Consider the following 26,282-nt stretch of genomic DNA (forward strand, 5'->3'; position numbering starts at 1 on the left):
GTGTTTTTTCTATCAACGATTGTTAACTTATGGTATGTTCTATGCTTAGAGCAATTTACTTATTTTTCTTCTTATTAGCCATAGATTAGCAATCACATATACATTAAGTAAAGTGCAAATAGAACATTAAATGATCAACAGAAAACAAGCCAAGACAAGAGACACAAGATGTGGCGGCTAGCTAGGGACAAACCCCAATGCGGGGAAACCCTTTGATCAAATCTTCTTTTATCTTCAATAGTTCAGCAGAGAGAAATAGTACAAAATCTGAATTCTGTAATTTTATATCAGCAACAACAAACCCTAGATCAGCAAAGTCAAACTTGGTCAAACTAGTTGAAATTGACCTCTAAAATACTTGGTCAATTTCTGGTCAACTTGTCCTCGAACAGCTTGAAGAAACAACCCTTGAACAACCCCAAAAGTTCAGTCAATTTGCAGATTTCTGAAGTCAACTTGCAGCCCTAAACTAGGGCAATCAACACCGGTCAAACCAGAGGTTAGATCACTTCGATTTTCATGTCAAAAATTGCGGCCTGCCTAGGAGAGGCAACCACACCCAATCTGCACTTTTGGAAGGTCAACGTTGGTCAAAGAGATGATTTGCTGCCCTAGCGTCTTTCTTTTTGCATCTTCCTTGCCCTAGGACGTCTTCCTTTCAGCGACACGTGTGTGAGAGAGAGAGGCTCCTTTTATGCGTAGGGGGGAGAGAGAGAGAAAGATGAGTGAATTGAATTGTCCAAATGAGGAGAATGCTCCTTGTATTTATATGCAAACGTTGAGGTTGAATAGAGATGACAGTCTATGAAACTTACTATGAGAGACTGCCTGCCAGAGACCCATTGATGTTATTACTTGTCTTTGCCCAATGAATGAATGACCATAGACCATAGAATAGATTTGATTCCTGAATGACTTATTTGGTGTGGGGGCCTACCTCAGGAAAGCGCTTCTCTGTTGTATGGGTTTTTGTTAGCGTTATTTTCAAGGCAAGGCTAAAAGGCCTTTTTGAACTCTCTATCTATAGTAGCCCGCTCTGCTTGCTTGAAATAGTTGTGGTTTTTCCCGGAAGAAAGAGCAGGTTCTTTTCGGTTTAGTACGATATCGCTGAACACTTCGCGGTGCTTTCACCCTGTTGGGCTTCTGAGCCTACATATGTTTGCTGGCCGACCTTGACAATTTGTCCATAATGGAAATAAATTCATATCTCCATAAATACTTATTGGAATTGGATGATCTTTAGATCAATCCTCCACCTCTCGATGATAGGAATCTAGGAAAAATATCAGAAGCCATAAATAAGGTGATCCACATGGAGTTTGGCCCTTGCCAATTTTAACACTCCCTCTCAACTAGGGAGAACTTCATCTGCAATCCGTCAGACCGTCGCTGCTATCCATCTATCAAATGCACTGTCCTGTACGGCTTGACCCCACTCTTCTCTGCTCTGTTTTGCTCGAACTATGAAGAAGAAGAAATGATCGAGGATGTATCATACCATCCTCCACTGACCCGAAGTCAGTCTCAGAGTGTGAACCACTCTCACTGATCCCAGATCTATGGAGGTCATCCTAGCATAGGGAGTACGATAGATACAGTGATGCGTCCATCGATAGTACTACTATGGTCCCTATCCTCATTTCCCTGCTCATTGATCAGATGAGAGGTACTTCCCATGAGTCCCAGATTGCATGGGTAGGACGCCTCGACAGGAGAACTAATCATCCTGTCCACAGGAGAATGAATCATCTTGTCCAGTGGATACCACGGAGAACTAATTATCCTGCTCCACAGTCGCCACGGAGAACGAATCATCCTGGTCCACAGGAGAACTAATCATCCTGTTCCACAATCGCCACGGGGTGTCACAGGGGAAGGTTGAACCTTTACCTTGTACATAGTGCACCACCAGGGGATGGTGAGTCGCCCTGTGGTCACGTCGCTCCAAGAAGTACCCTGCGCCCCCCTGGAGCTCCCAGAGCTCAATACATCATACTCGACCCTCATAAGAGGGTTTCTGAACGACACCAAGTCGTTCTCGGAAAGTTAGGAATTTGACCTTTCCTAGGGGCTTTGTCAAAATGTCGACGACCTGTTCATCTGTATTGATATGTTGGAGCCTTATTGCTCCTCGCTGCACCATATCTCGAATATAGTGGTACCTGATATCGATATGCTTGGAGCGATCATGAAATACGGATTCTCTGATAAACGGATCCCGCTTTGGTTGTCACACAGAATCATGGTGGTATCCAATGTAAATCCAAACAACTCACTGAAGAGCTTTCGCAACCAGATTGCCTCACAGGAGGCCATGCTAGCAGCAATGTACTCTGCCTCGGCGGTGCTCAAAGCCACCGACTTCTGCTTCCTGCTCATCCAGGGTATCGAGGCAGATCCCAAAGAGAAACAGCTCCTGGAAGTGCTCTTTCGGTCCACCACACTGCCTGCCCAATCAACATCAATATACCCAAGAAATCTCACATTTCCGGCAGTGTATCTCAACCCATGAGTGATTGTGCCACGAAGATATCTCAACAGATTCTTGGCACCAATCCAATGTGAGTGGTGAGGCTCAACCATATGTTGACTCAATGCGTTGACTGCAAAGCATATATCGGACGGGAGTTCACCAAGAACATTAATGCTCCAATGAGTTGATGATACTCGGTAGCATTTCGTAAAATAGGTTCGGCAGCACTACTGCTTAACTTCTTGAAGTCAAGCTCCATCGGGGTAGTTACGGGCTTGCAGTCCACCATGCCAAATCTCTCCAATATCTTCACCACATATTTTCCTTGAGATAGGAAAATCTCCCCTGGTTTTTGCCAGACTTCCAGTCCCAGGAAATAGTGCATAAGTCTTAGGTCTTTTATCTCGAACTCAGAAGCCAGTGCCCTCTTACATTTGTGAATGAGAGGGTCTACACCTGTTAGAGGTCGTCAACATATAGCATCAGTATGAGAGGCTTGTCATCTATAACCTTAAAGTAAAGGTTAGGGTCGGGTTCACTCCTAGTGAATCCTAGCTTCATCAAGTAGCTATCGATCCTCTCATACCATGCTCGGGGTGCTTGCTTTAGCCCATAGAGGGCCTTCTTCAACCTGCACACATGAGATTCTCGATCATAAATCTCAAATCCTTTGGGTTGCTCCACATAGACCTCCTCTTTGATCGAACCATGTAAGAACGCATTCTTGACATCCATCTGATGTAGGTTCCATCCTTGCGAAGCAGGAAGGGCTATGATCGAGTGGATGGTGGTATATCGGGCAACATGTGCAAATATCTCGTCATAGTCTATACCTTCCTTCTGGGAGAAGCCACGAGCGACAAAACGAGCCTTATACTTTTCCGCACTTCCATCAACTGCATGCTTTATCTTGTAAAACCATTTTGAAGTGACAACTGCTTTGTCCTAGGGTCTGGGGACCACATACCAAACATTGTTTTTCATAATGGACTCATATTCCTCGGTCATAGCATCCTTTCGTACTTGATGCTTGACAACATTTGTGAATGACGAAGGCTCATTTTGGATGATCGTGCTCATGATGGTTAGGTATCCCTGATACCTGTTCGGCTTCTTACTTTCACGGAAGGTTCCTCTGGGTGCAATGTGTCCTTCAGCGTCATCAAGTGTCCCCCTAAGCCATGCAGGCCTCTTCCTAGAAGAGGAAGGCTCTTGCGGAGGAGGATAATAGGATCCATAGGTTCTTCCACATTGGGCATCGTCTCATCTTCTTTTTCCTGCGGTTCCCCGGTGTCCGCTTCTTTAGATCCCCTTAAAGTAGGAAGATTGTCTATTTTGCTAAGAGCCATATCTTCGTCAAAGGTGACATCATGACTAATCACGACTTCCCTTTGACCAACTATATAGATTCTATAGCCCTTAGTATTTTCGCTATAGCCCATTAAGATTCCTTTCTTTCTAGATGCACCCAATTTATTCTTTTTCTCTTTTGGCACATGAAAATATACAGGGCTTCCAAAAATTCTAAAATGAGATGCGTCAGGTTTCTTACCAGTGAACATTTCTTCGGGAGTCTTGGAACCCAATGCTTGATGAGGGCATCGGTTTTGTACATATACGACGGTATTTGCAGCTTTGGCCCATAGAAACTTTGGAAGTCTTTGATCATGGAGCATAGCATGGACAACTTCCACAATTGTACGATTCTTCCTTTCCACCACACTATTCTGTTCAAGAGTGTATGGTGTAGTAGTCTCCCTCTTAATGCCAGCCTCTTTGCAAAAGTCATGAAACTCATTAGATTCATATTCAGTCCCATTATCAGTCCTTAAGGTCTTGATCTTCTTTTCGGTTTGATTCTCGATCAAGGCTTTGAAGTGCCGAAACCAGGAGAACACTTCATCCTTCTTTTTCAAGAAGTATATCCAAGTCTTGCGAGAATAATCATCTGTAAAAGTGAGGTAATATAAATATCCTCCCAAGGAGTTCACAGGCATCATATTGGATATGTCTGAGTGAACCAACTACAATATATCAGAGGTCTTGCTTAGGCTTGAGGGGAATGGTCCCCTTTTGAGCTTCTCTTCGACACATCTTGGAACATACACCACCTTGCTCTAATTTGAACTCGGGCATCCCGGTCACCATTTTTCTTACATCGGGTAGAGCTTTATAATGAAGGTGAGCAAACCTCCGATGCCATAGTTCGGACTGAAGAGATGTGTCACAAGACATGACACCCAACGGACTTCCACCGACTTGATATAATGAATCAACTCGAAACCCAAGAGTAAAAGCATCTTTAAAGTTCTTTTTCCAGACACGTACCTTGCCGTCGCTGAAGGCCACCTTGTAGCCTTTGTCTTCCATTGCCGAAATGGACACCAGGTTCTTTTTGAGATCAGGTACATATAATACATCTTGTAAGTGGATGGTATTACCCTGATTCAATTGAAGAGTGACATTTCCTATGCCTTTCACGGGATATTTTGAATTATCTCCAAGAACAATTTCCAGGTTGGTTTCCTTCTCTATCAGATTATAGAGAGCTTCTTTGTAACCAGTGAAGTGCCTTGAGGCACCACTATCAATAAGCCAATTTCCGAGCGAGTTCGGGGGAGAAGTAGTAGATAAAGCTGTTGGTAGATAATATTCATCTTGCTTATTGTTAACAGTGTTAGATTCATACGTGGAATTTCTTGTCTTCTTGAATGGTTGTCCTCTTCCTTGATTTCCGGCACTTCTTTTACCTCTACCATTTGACCTGCCATTCCTTTGATTGCCTTGAGAGGGATTTTGATCATTGTCCCGATGTGAGTCCCTTTTATCAGGGCACTCCCTTGCATAGTGACCAGTTTTATTGCAATTGTAACATCGACCTTTTCTTCCACCCTTTCCTTTGAATTTAGCCCCAAAATTGTTTCTTCTTTTAGTATGAGAAGAAAAGGCAGAGGGATGACCTTTAAGTATGGGCATTTCTTGCTCTACCATCCTCGTTTCTTCTTGAATGCATCTAGCCATTAATTTTTCAAATCCAGGAATTACGTTATTGTTGAGAAGAGTAGTCTTGAATATATATCATTTAGATGGCAGTCCTCAAGAGTTGTGAGTGTCATTTCCCTGTCAAGAATTACTTCCCCAATAGATAGGAGATCGTTCTTGATCTCAGTGATTCTTAAGAAATATGCTTGCATACTCTCATCTTTGCCCTTCTTAATTTCCTTCAGCTTATTTCTAAGAAACAAGACTTGATTTGCATCATTAACTTTAAATAAACTCACCAGTCTATAGTAGATTTCCTTGGATGTGTTTAGCTCGGAAACATAGGCCACCAAGCGCTTGTCGATAGAGTTCCGGATGATCTTCCTTGCTTTGACTTCTCCCTTGGTCCATTTGTTCCTAGCAACAACGGATGCATTTGATGGAGGCTCAACAATCTCGCCTCTCACATGGTCCAACACTTCCTGCTCTTCTAATGTTAGATCGAGAGACATCTTCCATCCGTGATAGTCAAACTTCTCACGGAGTTTGTCTTCAGCAAGGAAGTGTGTTGAGGACCCCATGATTTCTTTTTAAGATAGCCTTGCCAACCTTCTCTTTGGTGATTGCTCTTGCTCTTGCTCTTGCTTGGGCTTTGTCTTCACCTCAGCTCCGATACCATGTTAAATTATGGTATGTTCTATGCTTAGAGCAGTTTACTTATTTTTCTTCTTATTAGCCACAGATTAGCAATCACATATACATTAAGTAAAGTGCAGATAGAACATTAAATGATCAACAAAAAACAAGCCAAGACAAGAGACACAAGATGTGGCGGCTAGCTAGGGACAAACCCCAATGCGGGGAAACCCTTTGATCAAATCTTCTTTTATCTTCAATAGTTCAGCAGAGAGAAATAGTACAAAATCTGAATTCTGTAATTTTATATCAGCAGCAACAAACCCTAGATCAGCAAAGTCAAACTTGGTCAAACTAGCTGAAATTGACCTCTAAAATACTTGGTCAATTTCTGGTCAACTTGTCCTCAAACAGCTTGAAGAAACAACCTTTGAAGAGCCCCAAAAGTTCAGTCAATTTGCAGATTTTTGAAGTTAACTTGCAGCCCTAAACTAGGGCAGTCAACACTGGTCAAACCAGAGGTCAGATCACCTCAATTTTCGTGCCAAAAATTGTGGCCTGCCTAGGAGAGGCAACCACACCCAATCTGCACTTCTGGAAGGTCAACACTTGGTCAACGCTGGTCAAAGAGATGACTTGCTGCCCTAGCGTCCTTCTTTTTGCGTCTTCCTTGCCCTAGACGTCTTCCTTTCAGCCACACGTGTGAGAGAGAGAAAGGCTCCTTTTATGCGTAGGAGAGAGAGAGAGAAGATGAGTGAATTGAATTGTCCAAATGGGGAGAATGCTCCTTGTATTTATATGCAAACGTTGAGGTTGAATAGACATGATTGTTGGGCTTCTGAGCCTACATAAGTTTGCTGGTCGACCTTGACAATTTGTCCATAATGGAAATAAATTAATATCTTCATAAATACTTATCGGAATCGGATGATCTTTAGATCAATCCTACACCTGTCGATGATTCCTCTAGGAAAAATATTTGAAGCCATAAATAAGGTGATCCACATGGAGTTTGGCCCTAGTTGCCAATTTTAACAACTATCCTGTTTGCCCAATATGCATTGGTGTTACCCCTCTAGCTTCACTCCATCCCGTTGAATATAACTCGCCCATACTTGACTGTGCCCCAAAGGTATCTTAACACATGTTTTACTGCTACCTGGTGAACTTGCTTAGGCTCTACCATGAACTGATTGAGTGTGTTAACTGCAAAACAAATATCTGGTTTGGTGTTAACTAGATACATGAGTGAACCAATCAACTGTCTATATAAGGTAGGGTCCACTGCCTTTGATCTGGAAATGTCAATTTTCTTCTAGTTGGTCACTAGAGGCGTAGCCATGGGTTTGCAGTGTTCCATTCTGAATCGCTTCAGGATCTCAACTGCATACTTACCTTGTCCAAGGAAGATCTCTCCCTCTTTTGCCACACCTCCAAACCCAGAAAATGGTGCATCAACCACAAGTCCTTCATCTCAAACTCTGTAGTTAGGTTCCTCTTGCATTATGCTTGAGCCTCTCAAAACCAGTAAGAAATAGGTCATCAATGTAATGCACCAAATTGAAAGGTTCTCCTTTATCTGAATGCAATATAGGTTCAGGTCCGCCTCACTCTTGGTGAAACCCACTCCTTGCAAGTAACTGTCAATCTTGGCATACCACGCCTTGGAAGCCTTCTTGAGCCCTTGCAATGCTCTCTTCAATCTGCACACATGATAGTCCCTCCCATGTACTTCAAAACCCTCCAGTTGCTTGATATAGATCTCTTCCTCAACCACGCCATTGAGGAAGGCTGTATTCATGTTCATCTAGGGAATCCTCCAACCCATCTGCGCTGCAATAGAGATAATTGTCCTGATGGATGAGTACTTGACTATAGGGGCAAAGGTCTTATCATAGTCAAACCCTTCCTTCGGAGAAAATCCCTTAGCCACAAAATGGGCTTTGAACTTCTTCACACTGCCATTTGTAGCGCGCTTTATCTTATACACCCACTTGGAGCCAACCACTGATTTTCCCTTTGGCTGTGGCATTAACTCCCATACATTGTCCTTCACGATGGAAGCATACTCTTCGACCATGGCATCCATCCATAAAATTCAGATCTATTGTTTTGGAGTCATCTACGGAGGCAGAGGAATTGCCCGGACGGCGAAAAGTGGCAGGAATCCGGGCAAAAAATTTTCAAAAAATCTTCTAAAGGAAGTGTTTGAATCATGTTTTTGATGGTGGAAATGGATTCAACGCCATCAAAAACGTCTAGGGCACCTAAAATTTTGAAGTTTAACAACTGTAGCTTGGATTTACAAAAAATCCCTGCCGGATTTTCTCAAAATATAGCCGGAATTTCCATGATTTTCAGGGAAAAAAAACAGTCTGGTTAGACTATGGTTTTTTTTTTAATACACGAGTGACCAAACACAATGAGTTCCTAACTTAACATCTACAACAGAAGCAAAAACAACAATAAACCAAACACATAAACAATATGACACAATTTTACCTTGGAAACGTCATTGTGGGGAAAACCAACAAACTTGGGCTCTATTCAGCTTCTGAAAATGGTGATTACAGCAAGGGAATTTTCCCAGAAAATTACAGCAGCAGAAAACTCAGTCCTTTACTTGTACAACCCTGCCCAAAACAACTTGTGCGGCTCAAAGAAATCAGTGTATGGCCCATTAAATTTAGCCTGTTCGGCCTAGCAAATTCTTGGCTGTACGGCTTGATATTTTCGCCTTGTTAGCTTCTCCTGAAGTCAAACTGTGCATTATTCCTCTCTTGCTGCTAGTTTGCCCCTTTGATTTTCAGTTGAGTACCCTTAAGGTAAAGAAGGTATGTAGTCTTCCCAGGGTTATGGATGCTAGAGTTAGGAGGATTATTCACATGACTTGTAGCTTTTTGAAAGGCGTCCTTAATATCTTTCTTGTTGTATCCAAAGTTGCTAATTTTTTAATTAGGTGCTCTTTTTCCTCAACTTGATGATCAACTCCAGAGATTCTGAAAGCTCTAGAAGCCAAGGTTTTAATTGTTGATTTTTAATGTACCTTGCACAAGTTGTTTCCTATGGGTTAGTCTCTACCTAGGGAAAAGTGTCCAATTTTTTTTTTTTCCTGAGTGTGACTTTATAAAGTGAAAGTGACCTTATAAATGGTAAAGTCAATGTTAAATTATAAAGTGAAAAGTGACTTTAGACATAAAGTACAACGTGGGTACTTTATTTAATCGGTTAGTTAAAAAATAGAAAGTGAGAATAAATGCACATTTATTCTCATGCAGATTCATTTAGATCAATGGATGAGAATAAATGTGCATTTAATTCTCACTTTCTATTTTATAACTCACTGATTAAATAAAGTATCCACATTGTACTTTATGTCTAAAGTCACTTTTCACTTTATGAGCCATTAGATCTTAGGGTTGCCCAAAAGTCATTTAGGAAAATAAAAGGGGGAAAAAAAGAGAGACCGCATTCATTCTTCATGAGAAGATTGGAGAAAGGAGGTTGAGTGCTGGAGAAAAGTTCTGAAGGAGAAATTTGTTGCAACAAGCTGGAGGAGTGATTTTTCGGCAGAGGTGGGCATGGAAATCAAGGTTTAGAAGATAGTAGAAGGTACAATATGAACAAAATTGAAGAAAAAAATCCATACAGTCTGTACAGCAGTACATAAATCCGTATAGTACATATTTTCAGCTTCAAGTGGGCACAGTTTTCAAGGAGTTTTGGGCTGAAGAGATAAGTTGTATTTTGCTATTTTGTTTTGTCTGCAATTGTATTTTTCCTGAACTTGAAAGATAAATAAATTTGAAGAGCTCTCTAACAGGGTTTCTCCAGAGAAGATTGAAGGGGTTTTTCTTGGGTCTAAGTTGACCAAAAATCTGTGTACTTTTATATGTGTTGTTGGTCTGGTTATGTCCATATTTATTTTTAGCATGTGTTGACAGTCCCATGTGTTTTAATCAATGTTTTAAAAACCAGAACCGGTGAACGGATCGGTCCACCTAATGAACCGGGTTTTGAACCAAAACCGGTCGAACCGGGACTGGTCAGGTCTAAACGAACCGGTTTTAAAAAAATACATTAAATAATTAATTTTAATGAAAAACCTATTTTTAAGATTTAAAACCATGATTCCAAAACAATAGAGACAAAATATGCAAAGATTGCTCATTTATATACCATGTAAAGGTGAATATATTAAAATGGCACTGAGTGCAATACATATCATTGACAAAATACATAAGCAATGAGGCTCTAAATGGCCTCTAGAGTGCAAAAACAAAGCCTACAAACTATGGGGCCAGTGGCCTACTACAAGGCTCAAGTCTACATATATGATAATAGTGATCAACATTATCACTTGAAACTTCTCATGAGTCATCACGATCAAACTCATTTGGTTGAGTCTTGACTCCCAAACTTTGCAGTGACAAACTTCTCTATTGGTTCAGTGACTTGAGTCTCAAACTTCTGAAGGTATTCTACCCTAATATGCCCTATTACTTCATTTGGTGCTCCACATGGCTTTACATGGCCTCCTATCCCAACCAAGTGTTGCTTGAACCTATTAATACCCCCTCCTTCAATGGATTTTTGGCAATATTTGCAGATCATTTTGCCGTCAATCATATCACAATGAGCCCATGCAGTATCTTTGGCTTTTAGTGGCATGATGACTATTACTTAACTTAAAATTTTTGCTGTTCCACTACTCCAGCAAAAGCTCAACACTCTCCAAGCTCCCAATCAAACTCACAAATACTCCAAATGAGATGTGTGAGACAAATGAGAGGGAGAAGGGCCTTTTAAAGGCCCGAAGAGGGTGTTTTTGGAGGGAAAGAACCCTTACTTTCCCTCCAAAACACCTTAAAAAATTGGAAAACAGTGCTGCGTGGGTCCTCCACGGTCGTGGCAGCTAACCGACTGGTTTAGAATGGAATTGGCCGGTTTGACCACAAACTGGTTGGTTCCGTCCTAAATTGGCCAGTTAGGGCAAAACAAAGGTGAAATGAAGAGGTAAACCGGGTATTTAAGCCGGTTTGACCCGGTGGGCTTGCTAACTGGCCGGTTTGACTGGTTACCGATTCAGAGCGGCTAATTTTTATAACATTGGTTTTAATCTGAAAATTTCATTTCCAGAATTCTATATGTTGAATGTATGTTTATGGGAAAGGCCATTTAACTTAATGGGAGTGATAAGGTGAAATTAAAACCGGGTTGGGATTGTTTGAAACTTTTTTTTAGTCATCAAATTTCAACATGGTATCAGAGGTACATGCTGAAAATTGCAGTTTGAACAACAAATAATAGTTTGGGACAACAAACTGAATTTTTGGACAACAAACTGATATTTTGGGACAACAAGGTGAAATTTCGCACAGACTAAACTTTTGGGACAACAATGTGTGCTGGAAAGTTCATTTCTCCATTTTCTTGGTTTTGTAAATTTTGGACAACAGTCATGGCCATGTTATCAAGGATAGAGGACATACTGGATGGGATATCCAACTATGCTATTTGGAAGGACAAAATTCAGACAGTGTTTGAGGAGGCAACAGTTTGGGACATAGTGCAGCAAGTGGTTGTACCTCCTACTACTGTAGATGAACTTGCTGAATTCACAAAAAATAATGCAAAGGCAAAAAGGATTTTGATGGACAGTCTGAAGGATCATGTGGTTCCTCAGGTGAGAGGAAACACATATGCATATCAATTGTGGATAGCTCTAACCACTCTCTATCAAAGTACCAATGAGAGCAAGAAGATGGTACTCAAAGAACAATTGAAGAACATTAGGATGACAAAGGCTAAAAGTGTAGTTCATTATCTTAGTAGGGTCAAATATGTACGTGATGATTTGACTGCTATTGGTGAGACAATTGCACCCACAGAGTTAGTCAGGATAGCTGTAGCGAGACTTCCTAAGTCTTGGGAGGTCTTTGAAGATGGTGTTACGTTTAGGGAGAATTTTCCCAATTGGGACAGATTCTGGGATGATTGTCTGCAACATGAGATACAAAAGACTCGCAGTGGTGTGGTGAAGATAGCAGATGAGGAGGACGTAGCCTTGATAGCCAGGGGGAAGAACAAGGGAAGGCCAAGAAAGGGGCTTCATCAGAAGGGGCTAAGGGAAAGGAGAAGAAAAAGATATGGATATGTCCAAAGTCAAATGTTGGGCATGTTAGAAGATGGGACACTATGCTTCTACGTGTCCTGAGAGGAAGAACAAGGGGAAGAAAGGTACTACAGCTTCAGCAGAGTGGAGCAGTTCGCTCCACAGTTTGACCAAGATCTTGCATTTATTACTTCTACATCTAGGAGGAGTACATCATCCGATGTGTGGTACATAGACAACGAGGCTTCTCGCCATATGAAAGGTGCACAAGAGTTCTTTTCAGAGCTTGTAGAGAGGGCACTTGATATTGAGATTGTACTAGGAGATGACCGCACTGTGAGAGCTGTTGGTGTGGGGACTGTGACCTTTGAGAGGGAATATTTGCCTCCTTTGAAGGTCATGGATATCTTGTATGTTCCGAGGATGAAGAAGAACTTGATTTCAGTCTCTGTATGGAGGAGAAGGGGTTTGAGGTCACCTTCTCAAGAGGGTAGGTATTGATGCATCCCAGGGGAGCTTCCATCACTTTGGCCAAAGTGATTGGAGTCCGCTCAGGGAAACTGTATAGGTTCAGTTTTCAGTCGGCAGGAACAATGGTGAGTAGCACATTTGGTAGCACTCACACTAGTACCACTAGAAGTAGAGACTTGTGCGAGTTATGGCACCTGAGGATGTCGCATATGCATCATGGAGCTTTGAGAGTACTGAGGGAGATCACTACTGAAGTTCTTGATTTCAGTGTCGAGCATTATGAGGTCTGCAAAGGGTGTGCTTTGGGTAAGTACACCAAGTTACTATTCCCAGCGAGCGACAACAGATCTACATGTATACTAGACTTGATTCGTATTGATGTTAGTGGCCATATGTCTCATGTGTCTTTGGGTGGTTATGAGTATTATGTTATATTCATTGATGACTACTCTAGGAGGACTTGGATATATTTCTTGAAGACCAAGGGTGAGATTTTCAGTCGCTTTAAAGAGTTCAAAGCTCTTGTGGAAAAGCAGATAGGTAGGAAGATTCGGGTTTTGAGGTCAGACAATAGGTAGGAAGATTCGGGTCTTGAGGTCAGACAATGGTGGTGAGTACACTGATGGTGGGTTTTCTGATTTCTGTGCACAGGAGGGCATTAGGAGAGAGTTCATGGTTCCTTACAACCCCCAACAAAATGGGGTGTCTGAAAGGAAGAACAAAGCTATTGTTGGGGCTGCTAGAGCAATGATTCATGATCAAGGATTGCCTTTATTTTTGTGGGCTGAGGCCTGTAATACTGCTATTTATCTTCAGAACAAGAGTCCTCATAGAGTATTGGGGAATATGACTCCGGAGGAGGCTTTCACTGGAGAGAAGCCTCATGTGGCACATCTTTGTATCTTTGAATGTCTCACATATTCTTATATCCCCAAGGACTAGAGAACGAAGCTGGAACCCGTGGCAGAGAAGGGCATCTTTATGGGTTACAACGAGACTTTGAAAGCCTATTAGATCTTCATTCCTTCTAAACGGAGAGTGGTGATTAGGAGGGATGTGAAGTTCGAAGAGGAGAGGGCCTATCGGAGATCATGGGAGTATGATGAGAGAGAGTCACAAACTTCTCCTCAGAAGGGAGGTCAGGTATAGGGAGCAGGACCTCAGGGTTTTGGATCGACTGATGCAGGAGGTACTTCAGTGTCAGTGACATTTGGGGCACCAGTGGTGAGCTGTGTTTTAAAAATCGACTGGTCTGAATCGGTAACTAGTCAAACCGACCAGTTAGCAAGCCCACCGGGTCAAACCGGCTTAAAAACCCCGTTTACCTCCTCATTTCACCTTTTTTTTGCCCTAACTGGGCGGTTTAGGACGGAACCGGCTGGTTTGTGGTCAAACCGGCCAGTTCCGTCCTAAAACGGGGTTGGTTAGCTGCCATGGTCGCGGAGGACCCACGCAACGCTGTTTTCCAATTTTTTAAGGTGTTTTGGAGGGAAAGTAAGGGTTCTTTCCCTCCAAAAACACTCTCTCCAAGCCTTTAAAAGGCCCTTCTCCCTCTCATTTGTCTCACACATCTCATTTGGAGTATTTGTGAGTTTGCTTGGGAGCTTGGAGAGTGTTGAGCTTTTGCTAGAGTAGTGGAACAACAGAGAGTTTAAGCTAAGTAGTAGTCATCATGCCTCTAAAAGCGAAAGATACTGTATGGGCTCATTGTGATATGATTGATGGCAAAATGATCTGTAAATATTGCCAAAAATCCATTGAAGGAGGGGGTATTAACAAGTTCAAGCAACACTTGGATGGGATAGGAGGCCATGTAAAGCCATGTGGAGCACCAAATGAAGTAATAGGGCATATTAGGGCAGAATACCTTCAGAAGTTTGAGACTCGAGTCATTGAACCAATAGAGAAGTTTGTGACTGCAAAGTTCGGGAGTCGAGACTCAACCAACTGAATTTGATCATGATGACTCATGAGAAGTTTCAAGTGATAATGTTCATCACTATTATCATATATGTAGACTTGAGTCTTGTAGTAGGCCACTGGACCCATAGTTTGTAGGCTTTGTTTTTGCACTCTAGAGGCCGTTTAGAGCCTCATTGCTTATGTATTTTGTCGATGATATGTATTGCACTCGGTGCCATTTTGATATATTCACCTTTACATGGTATATAAATGAGAAATCTTTGCATATTTTGTCTCTATTGTCTTGGAATCATGGTTTTAAATCTTAAAAATAGTTTTTCATTAAAAATTATTAATTATTTAATGTATTTTTTTAAAATCGGTTTGTTTAGACCTGACCAGTCTCGGTTCTGGTTCGAAATCCGGTTCATGGTCCGGTCACTGGTTCCAGTTTTTAACATTGGTGGCGAGTTCATCGAGCACTTCTTTAGGGAGTTCATTGGTACAGAGTTCACATGGCACTTCAGCTGACACATGCACAGGTTCTAGTACAGGTTCTTTGAGGAGAGGTGCTGGTACAAGCACACCAGGGTCAGTTGGCAGACCTTCAGGTTCACCAGACTGGGGGGCAGAAGATGAGGTTCCCTATGGGGAAGCTTCTTCAGGGAAGACGAGGCTCAAGTGGGGTCAAGACACCTTGAAGGAAGCAGAGTCCGCTGGTCCTCTGAAGAGGGTGAACAGGGAGAGTGTGCCACTCGAGCGGTTTTGCAGTCATGTAGCCAAGGCTGCCATCATTGTTGACTCTAAGCCTACTAGCTATGAGGAGGTTGCCAGCCAGGAGGTATGGAGAGAGGTTATGGTGGAGGAGTATGCCTCTATCATTAAAAACAATGTTTGGGAAGTGGTGCCTAGGCCTGAGGGCAAGTCATTTGTGACTTCCAGGTGGCTCTACAAGATCAAGCATGCTGCGAATGGCAACATTGAGAAGTTCAAGGCGAGGTTTGTGGCTAGAGGGTTCTCACAGATAGAGGGAGTTGACTATGATTAGACCTTCGCTCTTGTAGCTTGGTACACTTCTATCCGGTCCCTTATTTCTATTGTTGCAGAAATGGGTTGGCAGATCCATCAGATGGATGTGAAGACCACATTTCTGAACGGAGTTATAGAGGAGGAGGTGTATGTTGAGCAGCCACAGGGCTTTGAGGTACTTGGGCGGGAGACCCATGTATGCCGATTGAGGCGAGCACTCTACGGACTTAAGCAAGCTCCGAGAGCTTGGTATTCAAGGATTGATACTTGCAGTAGATGGGTTTCACGAAGAGTGATGCAGATCCGAACCTATACTACATTGTTGTAGGGGATGATCCGCTCATTCTTGTGTTGTATGTTGATGACTTGTTCATTACTGGGGCAGAGAGACTGATTAGTGGTTGCAAGGAGGATCTTGCTATGGAGTTCGAGATGAAGGACATTGGGCTGATGCATTACTTTTTGGGGCTTGAGGTGTGGCAGGAGGAGGGGCATATCTTTCTAGGGCAGAGGCAATATACCGTGGATGTGTTGAGCATATTTCACATGGCAGACTGTAGATCCATGTCTACACCTATGATCACCAACTGGAAGAAGCTTCATGCTTCATATTCTAGTTTGGTGGATCCCACATTGTATAGGCAATTTATTGGGTCCTTGATGTATTTGGTCAACACTATGCCAAATATATGCTTTGCAGTGAACACACTTAGCCAGTTCGTGGTTGAGCCTAGGAAGGTGCACTGGTAGCTGCAAAGCACATTCTTCACTATGTGCAGGGGACTATTGATTATGGTCTGGACTATGGGGGAGTGATGGAGTGAGGTTGGCAGGTTACACAGATTCAGATTGGGCAAGTTGTGCTTCTGACAGGAAAAGCACTTCAGGGTGTTGCTTTTGATTGGGTTTGGCATTTGTGTCGTGGTTCAGTGGAAAGAAAAATTCAATTGCTTTGAGCTCTTCTGAGGCCGAGTATATGGTTGCTAGCCAGGCTAGTTGTGAAGCCATTTGGCATTGCAAGTTGTTGTATGGCCTATTTGATCAGGAGTTGAGACCGACAGTTATTCATTGTGATAATCAGAGTTGCATTAAACTCACAGAGAATCCAATGTTTCATGATAGGTCAAAACACATTGACATCAAATATCATTTCATCAGGGACTATGTTCAGAAAGGGGCAGTGAAGCTGGAGTATATATCAACAGATGAGCAAGTGGCCGATGTTCTCAAGAAGTTTTTGCCAAGAGGCAAGCATGTCCATTTCAAGGACAAAATGGGTGTGGTGAGAAACATTTTCCTCGGTAAGAGGGAGTGTTGATTTTTAATGTACCTTGGACAAGTGGTTTCCCATGGGTTAGTCTCTACCTAGGGAAAAGTGTCCAAATAATTCTTTTCCTAAGTGTGACTTTATAAAGTGAAAGTGACTTTGTAAGTGGTAAAGTCAATGTTAAATTATAAAGTGAAAAGTGACTTTAGACATAAAGTACAATGTGGGTACTTTATTTAATGGGTGAGTTAAAAAATAGAAAGTGAGAATTAAATGCACATTTATTTTCATCTCTTGATTTAAATGAATCTGAGCCATTAGATCTTAGGGTTGCCCAAAAGTCATTTAGGGAAACAAAAAGGGGAAAAGAAAAGAGAGACTGCATTCATTCTTCGTGAGCAGATTGGAGAAAGGAGGTTGAGAGCTGGAGAAAAGTTCTGAAGGAGAAATTTGTTGCACCAAGCTGAAGGAGTGATTTTTAGGCAAAGCTGGGCATGGAAATCAAGGTTTAGAACACAACATAAGGTATACTACAAACAACATTGAATGCTGTGACCTGCACGTTGTTCGAGAAAAGTTTTTGATTTTATTTTCTGAAAATAAATCCATACAGTCCGTATAGTGGTACGGAAATTGGTATAGTCCATACAATCGTATTCGTACAATACATATTTTCAGCTTCAAATGGGCACGAAAATCGAGGCAAAGTGGGCATGATTTTCAAGGAGCTTTGGGCTGAAGAGATAAGTTGTGTTTTGCTGTTTTGTTTTTTCTGCAAATGTATTTTTCTTGAACTTGAAAGATAAATAAATTTGAAGAGCTCTCTAACAGGTTTCCCTTGAGAAGATTGAAGGGGTTTTAACTAGGTCTAAGTTGACCAAAAATCTGTATGTATTTTTATGTGTGTCGCTGATCTGGTTATGTCCATATTTATTTTCATTATGTGTTGACAGTCCCATGTCTTTTAATTTGAAAATTTCATTTTCAGAATTCTATATGTTGAATGTATGTTTATGGGAAAGGGCATTTAACTGAATGGGAGTGATAAGATGAAATTAAAACCGGGTTAGGATTGTTGGAAACTTTTTTTTACTCATCAAATTTCAACATTAATGACCCCAATCTTGTGGGACGAATGAAAAAAGAAAAAGAAAAAAACATAACATAATTATTAATATATGACTTACATTCTACATATATACTATATATTATATATTATAGATCTATATAAAGATACTCATATATAATATATAGGGCATAATAATAAAAATTTCAATATCTACTAGGATATTATTATTATATTATATAAAAATATAAATATAGATTAGACTCTTATTAAAAGCTACTATAACTTAATGAAAGCTTAATATATATTAATCATGGTAGATATATATTTTTAACATTATACCTTTAGATAGGCATTTATTATATAAACACTATATTATGTAAATTTATTATAAGATACTTTACATCAATTATATATTAATATTTTAAAATTTAATTATTCATTTTGTCCCTGTCGGCCATTTAGGATTTGAATGGCGCATCCTTCATTCTCCTCAATATTTGTTGCCCTTCATGCTCTTCATATTTCCTCGTGTCTTGAAGATGGACCTGGCTTGTGGTTCTGAAACACCGACTACAATATCTAAAGCTGTGGATCTTCCTAGAAAATTTATAATCACATAGAGTCTTCCAACATTGATCCACAACTAATAGTTCAATCCTTTTCGTGCTTCTTTGTTGGTTAACATGACATCATTGCATGTTCCTTACCCCATGGAAAAAAAATTGCCAGCAAGCCTCAAGGTTTTAATAGTTTGTTTCCTTCTATGATATGTTTCCTTTTGAGAAACTAAGTTTTTGAGAATTAATTGAGAAGGCTAAGATATGAAGTCTCAAGAGCATGGGTAAAGAACAAACAAACTAGAGCAGAGAAGAAAATAGAAATCCGAAATAGAAAGACAAACAAAGAAAGTTGATTCTAAAGGGATACCAACCTGTAACTCTGCTATGTGGTGCAGAGTCAAACTAGATGAAATGTGGTACCAGTTTGATGCTCTCCTCTAGTCATCAAGGTTGAAGTTCCAATCTCGAAGCTCTCTTCCAGGTACCAAGAGTCCAATGTTGGCTTCCAACCTCTTAAGCCTCAACACTGCAACAGTTCAAAGTAGTGACCATTGATTGAGACAAATTCACACACAGGAATTTGCAAATGCTCTAATTGTGCCACTTTCTTGTATTACCTCACCAAATGTGTGATAACAATGATATTTTCATGGCTTTATTTTAGTGTTTAGATTTTGGCTTACAATTTTAGTATAGCGTTTTTATTATGTTATATTAAATAGTATTTTTTTTCTCCTTTTCATTTCTTTGTTGTTTTTCTGAAGATGGCCTATGCTTCTTGCAGAGATGACCAGGTTCTGTCGAAACTGAGGGGTTTGTCAGGCAATGGATTACTCATCAAAAATTAAAAAATAAGTACTAGAAACGACATTTCTTGCAAGTTACGGGTTTCTTATTAGTGACTACTTTCTCCCAGGAATGTCGACTCAATGTTAGGTCTCTGGTAACATTGTTTTGGAATTGGTTCCAAGCCCTGATTACCCAAGTAAGTAACTTTTCAAATTGTAGCCAACAAAACATGCAAAAGACGAAATTCTTTTCAATTCTTTAATAAATTCTGTCCAAGACAATCTTCAAAAAGAGGTGTCTCTTGTCTAGTTTCCTTGTCCATTCAATTCTTTCCCAAGCTGTGATAAGATTATCTAGTATGAAATCACCCTTAATAAACCCTACTTTCTCATGTGAACAATCCTTGTAGCTGTCTTTTTGATCCTGTTGCCCAGGACTTTAGCGAGCACCTTCTAGAAGACATTAGCAAAGCCATTTGCCTCTAACTCCCTAGTGTGTTTTTCTTTGCCGCTTTAGGGATAAGCTTGATCAGCGCTAGATTAAGTTGCCCTCCAATATGCCCTGCATTAAATGCATCTTGGGATATTCTTGAAGGGTCATTACCAACCACCAACAATAACATCATATACAATACACATCGTGTAGAATACACAAGGCAACTAATCCAAACTTATTGGTTACCTTTGGCCTTGGTTGTATCCTGCAAAGCTTTTAATAGTTCATCCATATCCTGTGGTTAAGACAATAAATGGTGCCCATACTTGGGAATTTTAGTTAGAACAACTCACTAGACGAGTGCTCTGTCTTCATTTCTAGCAGCATGACATATTTTTGAGATAAGGATTTTTAATGTTTTTGGAAGTGGGGATGAAAAAATTCCATTAGGTTTTCCTCATCTTTTGTTTGCACTCCATTGTGTTTTTAAAGCACCATGATCCTCTCGGATGCTTATTTTACGTTTAAGTGTGGTAAGCATATTTTGATGGCCTTGTTGCCCTCCTTGCCCCAGATGTTTTTCCTATCATGATTTTGACCCATTTGGTGCTGTATTCTTCATAAACTATGTTGGTACTCTGGGTTTCCAAGTTGGCTTTGATTTCCAGGGTTGAAAATATCCTTTCCAAGATTTTTCCAGGGATGAAAAGAGACTTTCCAAGATCTTTCCAGGGATGAAAAGATACTTTCGAAGATCTTTGCTAGCTTCATGTAACTGAGTTATGAGATCTTGCTTCCTTGCTCACCGACATCGAGCTATCATTAAGCCACAACCCCTAATAAAACTCTATTGCTCTTTGGATTGCAACTTCCCACCAAAGAATACAAGATGCGTTATGCTATGGGTGAGGAACAAGGTTCCAAACTTTCAAAATAAGCTATACACATTCATGGGATTCCATGAGTGATGCGTTTAATTGGTAGGGCAGAGGAGGAGATGGCTGAATTCTCCCCCAAAGAAACAGTGTTATAAATGAGGAGATGGTTTGACCCTATAACTAAACCCTCTACTAGAATACAACGTCTTGACTTGCTTGAGAATGTGGCCACTTCTAAATTTGCATAGAATCTATCTACTAGCTCACAAGAGAACAAATCATCCTGTCCCAAAGTCGCCTCGGGGTATCACAGGGGAAGGTTGAGCTATTCACCTTGTACACAGCGCACCATTAGGGGAGGGTGAGTCGCCCTATGGTCGTGTGTTGCTCCAGTAAGGGAGTAAGTACCCCAAGCCTCCTAGAGCTTCCAGAGCTCAATGCATGCAACATGCAGGACCCTTATACCAAGGTCTCTCAACGACTCCAAGTCGTTCGGGAAAGTCATAGATTTGACCTTTCCCTGGGGCTTTGACAAAATGTTTGCGACCTGTACATCAGTCTCAATGTGATGGAGCCTCCTCGCTCATCGACTTACCATATCCCAGATAAGGTAGTATCTGATGTCTACTTGCTGGAGCAATCATCAAATACGAGATTCCTCAACAATCGAATCACCCCCTGGTTGTCACAGAGGATATGGTGGTATTCATCATGTGTACAAACAACTCATTGAAGAGCTTCCACAACCAGGTAGCTTCATACGAGATCATACTTGTGGCTATGTATTCGGTCTCGGCGGTGCTTATATCAATCGACTTCTGCTTCTTGCTCATCCATGATATCGAAGTAGAACCCAAAAAGAACCAACACTGAGAAGTGCTCTAGTGATCCTCCACACTGCATGCCTAGTCAGCATAATCATGCAACTTCATTTTTCCCACAGTGTATCTCAATCCATGAGAGATTATGCCCCGAAGATATCTTAGAAGATTCTTGGCACCAATCCAGTGATGCTCAACCAAACATGAGCTCACCATGCTAATTGCAAAACATATATCTGGATGGAAGTTCACCAAGAACATCAATGCAAATGAGTTTATGAAACTATTTCCCAAATCTGGTTTGGCATCACCACCATATAACTTCTGAAAGTTAAGATCCTCGAGGTAGTCACGGGCTTGCAGTTTACCATTCCACATCCAGAATCCAACTCCCTCTTACTTCTGCAAGTGAGAGGGTCTGCATCTGTCAGAAATAGGTTGTTCTCAGAAGGTGCCGGTATGAGAGGTCCATCATCCACAACCTTCAAACAATGGTTTGGATCTGCTTCATTCTTCAGCTTCATTTGACAGCTATCAATCCTCTCATATCAAACCCGGGGTGATTTGCTTCAAGCCATAGAGGGCTTTCTGCACACATGAGATTCCCGATCATGAATCTCAAACCTTCTCGGGTTGTTCCAAACCTGTGGACCTGCTACATGAGGGGAATGGTTCCCTTGTAAGATTTTCCTTCGGTACATCTCAGACATGTACCTTCATGCTCCTTTTGAATTCAAGCATCCCTGTCATCATCTGACTCACAGACCTCTGGTGCTATGTGTCAATTGACATGGTCCCCAATGGACTTCCTGCAACTTGATACAAATTGCCAACCTTGAACCCATGAATAAAAGTATCTTTGAAAATTCTATTTTCAAACATGTACCTTTCCATCGATGAATGCCACCCTGCAACCTTTGACTTCCATTGCCGAAATGGACACTAGGTTCTTCTTGCGATCAGGTACATAAAAGAGATTCTGTAAATGAATTGAGTGACCCTCATTCAATTGAGGGGTAACACCCTTTCCAGGATAGGTGGCATCGGCTCCAAGTATAATCCCATGAATGTTTTCATCTCTACCAAATTCCAATGGAGTGCCTTGAAGCACTAAAATCAATAAGCCAGATTCCCAAAGAATCTGAAGGAGAGGGCCAATACAAGATAAAACTTATTTATCTTATCAGAAACAACATTTGATTCTTCATACCTGGGGTTCCTTGCTTTCTTGAAGAGTCAGCCATTTCCTTGATGACCTGCACTGTCATTCTTCTGATCATTGAAGATGTCCCTGGAGTGATTGTTATCATCATCAAGTGATGTGTCCCTGCCATTCAGACACTCCTTCGCATAATGGCATCTGCCTTTCCTTAGATCTAGACTTCCCATTGAAGTGATCTTTAGGTAGGCCATCAGAAACTTCTGCTGCGCCATTCTGATAATATTCTCTGCTTCGACTTCACCCTTGGTGAATTAGAAGAGGGATGAGGAATCCATTGATCCTTTTGTCCTTTCCCAACTGTCTTTGGTGATTGCTCTTTCACTCTTGCTTGGGCTTTGTCTTCACCTCAGCTCTGATACCATGTTAATTTTAGGTATGTTCTATGCTAGAGCAATTTATTTCAATTTTCACAGTTAGCTCAATATCTTTTCCAGATTAGCAATCACATCAGCATTAAAGTAAACTGCAGATAGAACATAAATATAAATCGCAGAAGACAAGCCAAAACAAGAGGACACAAGATGTGGTGCTAGCCAGGGACAAACCCCAATGTGGGGAAACCATTGATCAATTTTTCGTATATGTTCTTCAATAGTTCAGCAGAGAGAGAGATAGTACATTTACAACAGAAGTCAACACTTTGACTTATCTAGATAAGAGCATAGATCATCTCTAGGAAGATGATACGTGAGATCAGTTGAAGACATGCTGCTTCAACTGATTCTCTAAGGTGACTCCTTCACCTATCATTGTGCTACATCTCGTCATCATGCTGCACCTCACCATGCTGCACCCATCATCACAATGCTGGACCTCATGCTGCTGTTGTCCCAATGTTTATCCCTGCTGTACCTAGTGCCACGGCTGCACCATGCTGTCACCCATGTGCTTGCTGCACCATTGCTGCTTTGTGTCCTTGCTGCACCAAGTACTATACTGCTGTCCCAATGTACTTGCAGCACTGTGCTTGCTGCTGTCCATGCTTTACCATGCTGCTGCTGTCCATGCTTCACCATGCTTGCAGCTGTCCCATGTTTTACTATGCTTGCAGCGGTCTCATGTGTCATCATGCTTGCAGCTGTCCCATGTATTAGCTTGTTGTCCCTTGCATTGCTTACTGCTGTCCAACTGCTGCATCTAAACATGTGCCATGCACCTTACTGCACCATGTTGCTGCAATATACCAGTCCTCGAACAGCCCTCCAAATCTGCTTGTCACTTTGCTATTCCTAACTGTTCTGGTTAGGGCACTTGGGCAGCCCTAAACTCCTCTCAACAGTCCTCGAACAGCCCTCCAAATCTGCTTGTCACTTTGCTGTTCCTAACTGTTCTAGTTAGGGCACTTGGGCAGCCCTAAACTCCTCTCAATGTTCTGGTTAGGGCACTTGGGCAGTCCTAAACTCCTCTCAACAGTGTTCGAACAGCCCTCCAAATCTCCTTGTCACTTGGGCAGCTTCAACATGACTTTGTCTTAGGCAGCTTCAACATGACAATGTCCTAGATCTAGCGCACATAGAGCTAGGGCATCATCTTCTAGGAGCTGCGTAGATCCTTCATCCCCATGGCAGCATCTAGGGCAGCTCTTCTTAGGGCAGCATATCTCTTAGGATCTATCCTCCCACCAAAACCCAAAGACAAGTGCAGAGGAAGAGATCACAAGAACAGTGTGTACAAATGACTAGCAAGCCACCTCTTTTTATACTAAAACGTTGAGCACATGTGGGTGTTATTTAGTTGCTGGGCGACCTTGACGAATTGTCTTACAACACAAATAAATTCATAACTCCATGAATACTTATCAGAATTGGATGATCTTTAGATCAATCCTACACCTTTTGATGAGAGGGATCCAAGAAAAATATCAGCTGCCATAAATAAGATGACCCACATGGAGTTTGGCCTTAGTTGCCAATTTTAACATTCTGAGATCCCCAACACAGATTTGCAGATTATTTACTTGATTTCTGTCACCCTCCCTCCAGAGTCTGAACCATATTAAAAACACCTCCAATGATCCACTCAGCAGTTGAAAGAGAATGAGACATCCACTTTCACAATTATATTCTTTTGAAAGGATTGTTCAGAGTGAATGCAGATCAAAATCTCCAATCTGTTCCAGTAATGAAAATAATCCTCCAAGAATATCTGGCAAATGGGTCCTCTCCACTATCCATAATGGGAGATCTCCAGCCAAGGGGTCACCCTGTACATCGCCCAGACTCCTCCCTCATGCAATGTACAAGTGAACTCCCTTTTTCAGCAGTTACTTACACAGAGCAAAATCTGAATCCTGTGATATTGATTTCTTGCAAGAAAAAAAATATCCAGCTCTATGTTACAAATGGCATTCTAGATGAGAGATAACCCACCATCACCTGAGGCAACTCTAACATCCCATGACACAAGGTTTAGATTCATGGGCACACCCCATTAAATCCCTGCTCATGGACTGTGCAATTATTGCTTGTTGTAACTACTCATTCCGGGGAAGAAGTGGACAGGAGAGAAGTGGGAGAGGTGTCTGCAAATGAAGGTCCATTGTCGTGTCTTGATACATGAACTTTTGACACACCCATTATACCTTTATCCACAGACAAATATTTTATAACCCGTGTGTGACCACCACAACATCATTTCTTTACCCAGTTTTACCATTCTTATTCTCATGTCAATTCCTGGTTATACGGCATGCCGACCGACCTAGTGTCCTTTACCTGTTGTCCTAATTTTCCTTTCTTGTTCCCCACATTGGTCCAGCTACTCTGGCCACCTTTTACTCTATTTTCTTTTTTTGACTTGCTTGTCGATCATGGCCACCTTTATTTTCCCGTGTACCTAGGTTCTTATCTGTCTTCTCTTATCTCTTTGAAGGCCTAGTATTTATTTTATTATTTGATGTGAAGAGAAACCAACAAAGCAAGCATCGGGCAAGTTAATTCATGTTACTTTGAATAATGATTCACCCTGCAAACTGTTGACATAGTCGATACATTTCACTAATTTTTCTTGGCTGGGAATATAGATGCATTTCATTTATTTCTTTTTTTTAAGGAAAACTTCATGGGAAATTTTTGGGTGCTTTTCTGCATTTCATAAATGGTACTCAGTGTAAGTGTCAGTGCTGATTATAATGCCTGACCTGCTAAGGATGTCGACGAGGCATGTGAAAGAAGCAGCCAGTGTGAAGGTTTGATCTTGAGATTTGCTGCATAAAGCTTGAAGCACTAAACCACTCAAGCTAGTTCACCAATCAATGCATTTCATTTACTTATCAGGCTATGTTTTTTTTTTTCAAGGAAAGAAATCAGCCTCTCAGCCCGAGGGCTACAGTGAAAATGCTGGTACCAGGCCAGCCCACATGTATACTCAAGAGTTCACAAGGCTTAAAGCCAATACAATAATATTCATAATTTCATAGGCACGAAGCCATTACAACAACATTTTTCAAGGCATTATAGCTCATCATGTCACTAGTGGGTATTTGAACCTGGGTGGGGAGGCTGGCTATGCTTATTGTTGTGTGTTTGCTGCGAATCTTAAACCATGGACATTAAAAATGTAATGATGAACTAGGAAGGAATGTTGCAATTGTTTTATGCCTTTTTATACTTCAGATCAAGCACCTAAATCATT

At 41.3% G+C, this 26,282-nt stretch overlaps 1 protein-coding gene across 2 annotated transcripts in view; it reads left to right on the forward strand.

The window, feature by feature from the left end:
• The window catches only part of GHR1 (Leucine-rich receptor-like protein kinase family protein), a 35,948-nt gene that overhangs the window by 8,066 nt on the left and 1,600 nt on the right, over positions 1-26,282 (forward strand). The window lies entirely within an intron of this gene.

Source organism: Pinus tabuliformis, chromosome J (assembly GCF_031772625.1).
Source record: "Pinus tabuliformis cultivar Carrire ecotype Pingquan chromosome J, CPIR1, whole genome shotgun sequence".
Lineage (NCBI taxonomy): Eukaryota > Viridiplantae > Streptophyta > Pinopsida > Pinales > Pinaceae > Pinus > Pinus tabuliformis.